Source organism: Muntiacus reevesi, chromosome 2 (assembly GCF_963930625.1).
Source record: "Muntiacus reevesi chromosome 2, mMunRee1.1, whole genome shotgun sequence".
In the NCBI taxonomy this organism is placed as follows: domain Eukaryota; kingdom Metazoa; phylum Chordata; class Mammalia; order Artiodactyla; family Cervidae; genus Muntiacus; species Muntiacus reevesi.
The window spans coordinates 54,975,947-54,987,254 of NC_089250.1; positions in this window are offsets into that span (position 1 = coordinate 54,975,947).

Genomic DNA, 11,308 nt, shown 5'->3' on the forward strand with positions numbered 1-11,308 from the left:
CGTTTCTCTCCGGCACAAGGTAAGTCAGATATGTCTGCTCCCCCAGCTGTGCTGGGTGGAATTGTGCATCCAGGAGTATTCCTTGGTGGAGACAGGGCTGAGAGAGGCCAAACAAAGCCACTGAAGAGCCTGGTGTGTTGACCGGGAATATGGGTCTCCTCCAGATTTCAGCATGTTCCTGGGCCAGAGGCTGTGCCTTACAAGGCCGTCCCATTGCTGCCCACCCCCAAGCCAGGGCACCCTGCACAGAGTTGCTTGCAGGTCAGGGGCTCAGACCTGGGAGAAGTGAACAGACTAATGAAGTTGCTTTCCAAGCACCTCTCTTACCCTAACACAAATGCTTTTGCAACCGCTGTACCCCAAGCTCATGTTTTACACTAATGCAGGCCCTGGAGGCAGAGCTGAGCTGACACCAGGCAGCTGACCCTTGGAGGAAAGAAAGCACTCGATTATTCGAGGCCAGAATGGTCCAGCCTTCACCTCTTTGGCCTTTTGCCCTGGAACAAGGCCAGTGGAATCTGTCTGCCCCTCCTGGGGGTGACTTGGTTTAATCAAACAACTGCGTGTCTGGCAGAGCTCCCAAGCTACCTTTGTTACCCATGTCTCACCCCTGCCCAGCCTCACACACACTCTTAGTTCAGGTCACAGTCACCCAATTTCATCCCATTTCAGTGAACCACGGGGCCATCTACGAGGCAGTCCTGCAGCCCAGTGTCTTGGAGAACACTCTGTCTGATCACTGCGGCTCTGTGGGCCCTGCTTGGCTGTGACCTTGCTGCCCTGAGGGGTTTCGGGTCCGAGTGGTGGGAGCAGGAGGGCCTGGCCAACTCCCTTCTCTTCTCACTGCTCTGCCCACTTGCAGCTGCTGGCAACCTCTGGGCCCCTCCGCATCTCTGCCCACTGACATGTGGGGTGGCTGGCAGGGAGCAGGGAAGGGCTCATTCCCCAGGCACCTTCTTCAGGCTTCTGAAGGGCTAGCACTGTAGTTTGAAGAATTGCAACCGAAGACCCCAAGGCAGGATTTGTCAACCTTTCTGACATCAGAGATTGGCTCGTTTTTCTGCTAGGGGCTGCCCCGCGTACTGTGGGGAGTTTAGCAGCTCCCCTCCCCTCTCTTAGGTGCCAGTAGCCCTCTCACCCCTCCCCCCACCCCCCTACAGACATCACCAAGGTCCCTGGAAGTCAAAACTGCCCAGTCGAGACACGGAGACAGTAATGTACAGAGGAGGGCCAGACCACTCAGTGGGCAAAGACTCGGTGGTCAGCCCAAGAGATGCCTCAGAGCTTAGGCAAAGCAGGGAGACTTTTCAAGGCCTTGCTGACCCCACCAAGAAGCATATGCTGGGCCCAGGCCCACCCTCGGCTGCTCAAGGGGCCGCAGGGCAGAAGAGGCCTCACCTTGGCCTTGGAGTCCCTGCACCGCTCCTCTCTGAGCCTGATTCCACCTGGGAGGTCCTGTGACAGCTCTCCTGTCCCTCTTCCCCATGGCCCTCTCTCCCTCCCCAGGCTTTCGGCTTAGGGATCAAAGGGTTCCCTTAAACGCAGGTGATGGATCCCAGCAGCTGCTTCCTCTTCTATTGGCTGGAAGCTCTGATGTTCTTGCCCTCCTTTTACCAGTATATTTTTGTAAATTACTCAAATAATGAGAAAAAATATGTAAAGATGGGTAAAAACTGGCACTCACCCTTCAGGAGGCACTGGCCTATTCAGGTGAGGGGCTTTTGATGAGGAAGGTTTAAGGGCCAGACTTTCCCCCACAATTATCATTTATAGATCAGTTCAAGTAATCTGTCCCAATTTACTGATCAGGCTCCTACGTGCATGTATAGAATAGCTTCATCTGACTTACAAAATTAATAACAAGAAAGAAAGGCTGACACTTGCGGATTGTGTGAGGACCTGGCCCAGACGGTTGCCTGTAAAAGCCGCCCATTCATTACGGAGCTCCCTGCAAATAGCTTAGGTATAATTGGCACATTTGACTGCAGATTGCCCGATCCTTTAAATATCTCTTCTGATGTGTTAAAATTAGCCTTTTCCTAAACCACAAGAAAAGAAAGGACTGTCCTTTTTAAGCAAATGTGCAGAGAAAGCTCCGTTTGTCTGGATCAGTTGAAAGTGGTCCTGTCTAAAGTCAAGGTTGTATAACAGGTGACCTTTCAAGGCACCATCCAGACTTAAGATGTTAGAATTCTCCCCTTTTGATTAAGAAAAAAGGTTTTTCTTGACACTTGAGAGTGGCTGAATCACAATGGGGGTTGGAGAGAAGGAAGGGAAGAGGAAGGGGAGAGAAGAGATGTGAAGTGCCACAGAGTCTGGGTTCTGAGTTAGGGTGCCAGGAGGTGGGGAGGGGCCCATGGTTTATTGCACACAAAAAGAAACTATTTGACAGTCCCGCTTCCCGACCTAAAGCAGCTGCCCGTGGTGCCTAAGGTTCAAGGGAACGAGCAGGGATGTGAACCCATGCCTGTCTGACTCCAAGGGCTAGCTGCATGAAATTGTACCACTGCTGAGGTCCAGGTTCTCACTCAGAGCTTGCTGATGAGATCAGGCTGCCAGGGCCAGACCCGGGGTCTGATGGAAGCTGTGGACACCAGCACCAATAATACTAGATGAAGTTCAAGACCAGCATTCCCAAAGCTTAATTTTTTTTTTTTAGTCCCAAATGTGTTCTCTAAGTCTTTTGGGGGACTTTCGTTTAATTAGAGAAGCAAGCAAGATCTGGCAGGGTGTGCAGAGACAGGTACTGTGGCCGCTGCCCTTGGGACAGAGGAGTGGGAGGAGACACTGAGAAGGGTTGCAAGGGACACATTGTTCTGACTTCACTGTTACTTCAAGAGACAGTGCTACACTTAGAAAAAGAGACATGAAACAACCAGTACGAAGTTTCAATCATATATCCTGGGACAGAAATAGAATGGGAAGAGAATAGAAGAGACAAGCATCCATGACTCATTAACCAGAACAGAGTCAAATGCCAGACTTGTCAATTCTTGACTGGGAGACCTCACACAAGTTATTCTAGCTTTCTAAGCCTAACTTCTGTTACATGGGGATGACTGGAACAGCATCAGCTCATGAGTGTGTGAGGCCAGATCCCTAGTAAGCTGATGACAACACAGCTTTCACTGGTGAGCCCCGGGGTCAGAGCTGCATCATCTAATCCTCATTCTGTCCCCTACTTGCTGTGGCCCTTGTTTGGTCACTTCACTTACCTGAGCTCAGTGCTCTCATCTGGAAAAAAAATCAAGAGTGGAAACAAAAATGTTAAGGCGAAGGGAGAACCACCTCCCAGGTTTGACCTGGAGACACACAGCTAATGGAAAGGAAGCTTCTCTACAAAGGGGAAGAGGGCACACAACTAGGAGCAGGACTACAAATGAGATCTGACTGACTGGGGCTGAAAATTCTCAAACTTCTTCCTCCTGAACCTTCCATCAACTAAAGACAACCTTGCTTTTGCTGGACCAAATTCTTCCCCTCCCTACAATGTGGAGACAGACAGGGTGGAAGAGTCAGGATCCAGTGTGAAGGGATTCCAACAAAAGGATTCTGGCCAGCTGGGAAAGTCCTAGGGTTCTCCTTTGTTACGAAGAACCTGGTTTTAGGTAAATTCAGGAGATGCTGCAGTGGCTGAAGAATCTACACAATGATAGGGGAGGCCAGGAAGAGGAGAGGAAGAGAGGATAGATTTGGGGTATCAGGAGATTTATTTGGGGGTTTGGCAGGTGAGAAGGATGGAGGATTTGAGGAGATTAGGGAGAAAAGGAAATTTGGAGAAAGGAAGCTTTGGGTTTCTAATAGGATCCCCATTAATGCTTGTGAAAAGAGGTAAGAAAAGATTGCAGTTCATTTCTAATCATTTTTAGTTGTGGATTTGCTTCTTTGAACATGATTCCATGCAAAGACAGGGCCACACAGGACACTGATGTGTGTTAGGGCATACTGCAGTGGAGTTCTAGGCTGACCTGTGGGAAACGCCTTTTTCACCATGAGGGCAGTTCATGAAACACTCTTACAAGCATTTTCTCTTTTGAGTTTCTACTGAACATTGTGAAAAACGCATAGTGTGGATTTTCATATGTGTGAATCTTTAGAACTGCGCCCATCATAAATACTAAACTCTGGCCACTCACTAAATGTTAGTTTTCATTATTGCATTAGTAAACTTGTTTAAGGAATGTGCACAAACACTCACTGTGTGCCGCACACTGTGCTTGGCAAACAAATGCGGTCATGCGTTAACTCCTGGAGGAAGTAGTACTGAAAACACTCCAGCAGGACGAACGGGAATTAGTTATGAGGTGAATGACCTGGGGAGTGTGTACGAGGCCCGGCAAGGATGAGGCGTGTGTAATCAGTGCAGCCACGGAGCTCTCCCAGACATGCAGTTGTTTGATTAAACCAAGTCACCACCGGCCAGAGCAGACAGAATCAATTGGCCTTGTTCCAGGGCAAAAGGCCAGGGAGGGGAAGGCTGGACCATTCTGGCCTCAAATAATCAAATGCTTTTTTCCTCCAAGGGTCAGCTGCCTAATATCAGCTCAGCTCTGCCTCCAGGGTCTGCATCAGTGTGAAACACAACCTTGGGGCAGAGGGGTTGCAAAAGCATTTGTGTTAGGGTAAGAGAGGTGCTTGGAAAGCAGCCTCATTAGTCTGTCCACTTCTCCAGGGCCTGAACCCCTGACCTGCAAGCAGCTCTGTGCAGGGTGCCCTGGGTTGGGGGTGGGGGTGGGCAGCAAAGGGACAGTCCTGTAGGGTGTGGCCTCTGCTTCAAGATCTTACTGAAATCTGCACACTCTACCCGAACATTTCTGAGTATTTTCTTTCTACTCTGTAATGTAACTGTGTGTGTCTTATGGGTTTCACAGTTGAAATGACTCTTTGCTATGATGGGTTGAAGGGTAACCTCCAAAAAAATATGTCCACACCTCAACCCCCGGAACCTTAAATGTGACCTTATCTGGGAAAAAGGGTCTGGTCTCTACAGGTGTAATTAAGTTAATGATCTTGAGATGAGATCATTCCAAGCAGACCCTAAGTCCAATGTCAAGTGTCCTTATGAGAAACAGGACACAGAAGAGGAGACACAGAAATGCCATGAGAAGGCGAGGCAGAGACGGGGTGAGGCTGCCACCACCATGGAAGTCCCGGAGCCTCCAGAGGCTGGAGAGGTGAGGAAGGCCTCCCAGAGTCTGTGGGGGAGTCCACCCTGCCCACCCCTGGATTAGACAGAGACCAGGCCTCCAGACTGCAAGATAATGCATTTCTGGAGCTTTAAGTCACCAAGCTTGAGGTAATTTGTTACAGCAGCCGCAGGAAACTGATACACCACCTGCCAACATACTCTCTGAATTACTTCCTTCCTGCTGAACACTGCCGTCTTGAAACGTGCTGTGATTTATGCGCTTACTTATTTACTTCCCATATTCCCGCTGGACTGTGAGCACCAGAAGGGTGTATTCTGGCTCCAGATCTGGTGCCTCATAGGTGCTCTGCAAAGATTTCTTAAATGAATACATGGAAGAAGGTGACATAACAAAGATTCAAACTCATCTTCGGATGTCAAGTAAACATTTTGTATTGTGCATGTGAACAGACTTACAAGATAGATGGAAGGTCGGTCAGCCAGTAATATACCTGGTGTGTGTTAAATAAACTAGATGGCCTTGATGGTGGAGCACACATCTCTTCTCCAAGCCCAAACCATTGGGTAAAATGGTTCAGACCTGAATAAATGGCTCACTGAGACCAAAGCAAGGTTTCTCAGCCTCAGTGCCAGTTACAGTTAAACTGTTGGAGCAGGATCCTTCTTCACTGAGATGGGAACTGGCCTCCCTGCACATTGTCATGTGTTTAGCAATTTCCTGTCTCTCCCCACCAGATGCCAGAAACACAGTCCTCACCCACCCAACCCCCAAGCCAGGTGTGACAACTAAAAACATCTTCCAGCATTGCCAGGTGTTCCATGTTGAGAACCACTGACCTAAGGACTCAAATGGACAAGTAAACTTGACTTCTTAAATAAGGAAGCAAGAACACCCTCCCCCAAGCCACATCCATGGACAGACATCCACCAGCCGCAGTCAGAACTGGGAGACTACCAAGGAACATGCATCATTTCAACTCGGTGAGAAGCTAGAGGAGAAGTGGTTAAGGCTGCCAGGGAGAAGGAGGACCCTCGGTGAGTGGGCTGTTCCAACAGCCAGGACAGAGGAGGGGGCAGAGCTACAGCCCTCTTATCACCACCAGCCCAGCAGGGCAGGTCCTGAAGTCCTGACCTGGGAGTCAGCAGTGCAAGTGGACGGAGCACACCAGTGACACATGCAGGGCCCAGTGAGCACCAGCGTCCATGCCCCCCCCCCTCACTGCTGCCGTGCCCACCCATGCCTGGAAATGACCACCGCCCAAGGGCGTCACACCCAGGCCGGGGGTGCGGAGACTCTGGGGAGACATGGGCAGTGCTGGAGTGGGGATGATGTCATCTAGGGCTTATGGGACACCTGCTCTGTCCTGAGCACTGTGCCATCCAGGTCAGGGAACCCAGAGAATATCAGTAATCACCAGCAGCCTCCATCTCCAATTCTGAAAAGGGCATAAGCAGGGGAAATGATCAGAGACATAACAGACGACTTTGGAAGACCTCTCTCAGCCCTTTATCTAGAAACCAGGTTAAAACTGATAAAGGCAGCAGAGGCTGCGGTAAGGCCATAAATGAAATGTGGTTAATATAGCAAATGCCCATGTCCCACCACTCAGCTTTAGGAAGTGCCACAATTGTTCTGTGTTTACAGCAGACCTTTTTGATTTAGTGAATAAAATAACACAAGACATTTCAAGGACCACTTCTGTTCCTCTCTTTCCCTCCCCAGTGGAAACCTGGATTCTTAAAAGTGGTGAACAGCCTTCCTTTTTGTACTTTTGATAACATATGTGCATCCAAAAATCTTACTGGAGTGTTGTTTTCTGTGTCGTTTTTATGCAAATCATATCTAAATGGACGTATTCTTTTCCCTTTCTTCTCCCTTCCCTCGTGTTTTGTTTTTGAGCATTTTCTAGGTTGATACGGGAGATCTAATTCAATCACTTTAACTGCCACAGATTAATCTATTGCATAAACTACCTTATCCAATCCCTATTAGAAGCTTTAGGTCATTTTTGATTTGTTAACCAAAACAACACTGCAGTGAAAATTCTTGTACATGTCTCCCTGTTCGCATAAAAGCGTTTCTCTAGGCTATAGATAGAGTGGTGTTGTGGGATTATAGGGTATAAATGTTTTCGACTTAACTAGATATTAACAAATTACTTTCCAAAGTGGCTGAACAATTTATACTGTAAATAGCAAAGCATGATCTGGTGCTTGCCAGAGTCCTATTTTCCCAAATCTTCAAGAACTGATTATCCCTACACTATTCCAACAATGCCAGTGCACGGAGAAACACAAAGATCACTTGGTTGTTTTTATGAAACCTGTATAACCTGGAAGCTAGGACATGGATCACCACAGAAAAGGTAGTTAGAGGAAGTTTCTGTGAACAGCTTGAACACACCATGACAATTTGCATAGTCCAGGAACTGTTCAGTTTAGCAAACTTTTAAAAACCCCTTTACCAAATTAACAAGATAAAGGGAAACAAGCTTGTGATGATTTCTTTTCTTACAAGTCATAAAGACACCTCATGAAATTTAGTACCCACTTCTGATACTTGAAATGGAAATGGAGAATACCTCCTTACAAATATTTTTAAGTACACATTTCAATCTAAAAATTACCATCATAATTCATTGTAAAAATGCTACAAGCATTCCACTAAAGTCACAAAATTGTGAGTACTCTTTGTCATTACTATTGTATAACATTTTTCCAGAAAAGCTAAACAAAGCAATTAGACAAGAATATAAAAGCAGTCGTGAATGTTGGAAGAGGCAAAATAATCATAATTTGTAGATAACAAGGTTGTATTTTTGGAAAAACTCAAGATAATAGCAAAAGCAGGCACCATGAGATGGGAGCCTGCCTCCTTCAGCCCTGAGTCTCCACAGCCCAGCACTGCCCTGACCCAGAGTCTGCTTGATAAATGCTTGTGGATGGGCGCAGGGTCTTGAGGCGGGCTTTACTAGAGCATGCTCCCTGCAAGGAGCACAAGCCCGTTATGGAATAAGGCACTACATGGACAAGCTGGACTGGGGATCATGAGATCAGACAGACGAGTTTGTTTACCTCAAAACATCTGAGATCCATTAACATGAGAACACACATCATGACCCTCCAAGAGCCCCCAGCCATCATAACCACAGAGCCGCTTGCTCGGAGCACTTTGGAGTAACCTGTATTATGGAACATTCTGGCATGGTGCATTTCCAGAAGAATATTCAGCATAGTATTAAATTAGGGGATGGGATTTGGATGGTCACTAGCTTCCCAGGTGTCGCTAGTGGTAAAGAATCTGCCTGCCAATGCAGGAAACACAAGACACGGGTTCAATCCCTGGGTCCGGAAGATCCCCTGGAGGGCATGACACTCATTCCAGTATGCTTGCCTGAAGAATCCCCATGGATAGAGGAGCCTGATGGGCTGCAGTCCAGAGATGACTGAGTCAGACATGACTGAGTACTTTGTGTATTGTTGTTAATTTGTCTTTGTACTTTGTGTTGTTGAAAATGTTTACAATGAGTGAGCAGGTATCATTTTACACACACACAAGATAAAAAAAGAGTAACACCAGAAGGCAATCTTTTGCTGTATCTCAAAACCAACTTTATTTTATAAAATCATGAGTTCTACTGAAGTTGTTTTGAAAGAGGAAAGGCCAGCTTGAACCCAGTGAAAACTTGTAAAATAGTAGAACCAGATATCCGGTACTTAAATCCCACCTCTCCCACCCACTTCTAGAGGGACTTTGGGGAAATCACTTCACCTCTTTGAATCTCATAATGTGACATGAGCTACCTCACCAAGTGAAGGATGCAAGGTGGTTAAGATGCAATAATCCCCCAATACTGTAGAGCAGGGAGAACTCTGCTCAGTATTTTGCAACAACTTAGATTGGAAAAGAATTTGAAAAAGATTAGATACATGTATATGTATAACATATGTATATATATATACATACACATGTATATGTATGAATCACTTTGCTATATACTGGAAACTACCACAACATTGTTAATAAATTATACTTCAGTATAAACTAAAATTACAAAAGAAAAAAATAATCATGTGTAACCATCAAAAAAAAAATCCACAATAAATATTAGCTACTTTCCCTGTCACTAATATTGATGGACTTCATGTAAATTGTACCATCTAAGTATGTTTGAATTTTTTAACATGTATTTTTATTTATTTGGCTGCACCAGCTCTTAGTTGTGGCAAGTGGGATCTTTGATCTTCATTGAGACAAGCAGGATCTTTTAGTTGTGGTGTTGGGATCTAGTTACCTTAGCCACTGGATCACCAGGGAAGTCCCTGTTTGAATATTTGAGTTAAATGTATTTCAATCTGTTTAAGTCATCCTTTTCAACACCCAGACCCCCAAGGATTGCTTAAGGACCACAGACAAAGGTTTCACATGTGTCCCAGGTTTAATCATGCTCACATTCAGCAGGTTCCTCCCAGCAGCCTCCCTTGTGGTGTGTGGTTGTGCCAACAGCCCCCTGCCCGCACGCCAGCAGGGGCTATGGCCATGCTGAGCAGCAGTCAGGACCCCAGCCTGGGAGGAGACTTCGGGAGGCACGTGAACACAGAAGTCGGTCCTACAGCTGGGTCTTCTGTTTGTAGAGCTGTCATTACAGGAACATCTGGATTCCTTAGATGATACTGGGAAAAGCAAAGATTATGTTTGGCTGGCTGGTGTATTTTAAGGGCTGTATCTCTTATTCTGCGTGATTCAGAAGTCATTAGCAGCTTAAACTTGATGCCTCCCTCAGAGCTGATTCCATGGCGCTCTCTGTCTTCCAGGGCAGGATGAGAATGTGGGGCAACTCCTTTTATTAATAAGCTACCATTGTCCACCCCAGATTTTTAGGCTCGATGCAAACAAAACTTTCTGTCCTTCTGTTGAATAATTGATCACATAAGCCAACTTTTTCATGGGGCCCCATGGATCTTGGGAAAGGCAAGATGGACAAGTCAGCCAGTGGCCTGAGCCCTAACAACCTGCACCCAAACAGTCCCATCCAGCTCCTACCGAGCACGAGAGGGACTACCTGGAAGAAAAGAGAAAAAAAAAATCAGAATAAAGACTAAACTACAGAGGAGTGTGGGACTGAAAGGATCTTCAGGCTCGTGACCGGCTTAATCTGTGCTTGGGTCCCACCTCCACCATGCAGCCTTCATTTCCATCCAGAATCAGCGCTCCCCTCACCTGCGAAGTGCGGCAGGTGACAGACCAGCCTCATCATGCTGTTGGGGAGCCCATGAAATAGACCACTCCCCAAGCCAGGTGTGGAGCGTCACACATACACACAAACACACACACACACACACACGTGAGTGCAAGAACATGTGCACCTGCACGCGTGTACACAGAAACACCTGAGCGATGAAGGAGGGTAAAGTGGGAACCGCCTTCAGGACGGCTGTGAAGAGTAAATGGCAGAGTGCGCCCAAAGCACGTGGACTGCAGCCTTGCATGTCACACAAGCTCAATGAACACTTATTATTGTTGTTATTGTTATTAATATTAGTCTGGTTTATATTTATTCACAAACCAAAATATGTCAAACTCTCCCCCCATCTCACCCTTTGGAATATACATGCTTGCTTTTTGCCAAGAAGAACTCTTGCCAAGAAGTGCTTTTGTTCTATGTATTTAGAAAACCCAGCCTAAACTATTCTTGGCTTTATACCAGGAACCGAGCTAACTCTGCCTAAGATAGCATGCAGACCCTCCCCAGAGGAAAGCCAATAGCCCCTCAGCAGACCACCACCAGGCACCACAGCTGAGGAGAAACTCCAGACCTCAGACATAAATTCTCCCAACCTTCTCCATATAAAATGGTTTTTAATTTTTTAAACTGAATCTCATTGGTTTAAAACTCCTCCATGTGATTCTACTCCTTTCCCTGGCATTCTTGTTGAGATCAGGAAAAATACAATTTTCCTTCCTGAAGAAAGTGCGGTTAGGTGTGCACTGATTTTCTCTGAGTAACACAGCCTCAGCCCTGTAATTAATATCCCGGCCGTCCGTGGCCTCATAATTAAACATGAGGCGCACAGGACGGGGAGAAGTCACAGGAAGGCAGGAGGTAAATCAGTGGGCTAGTTTCTGCCACCCATTCCTGGGAGCCACAAGGAAGGCGC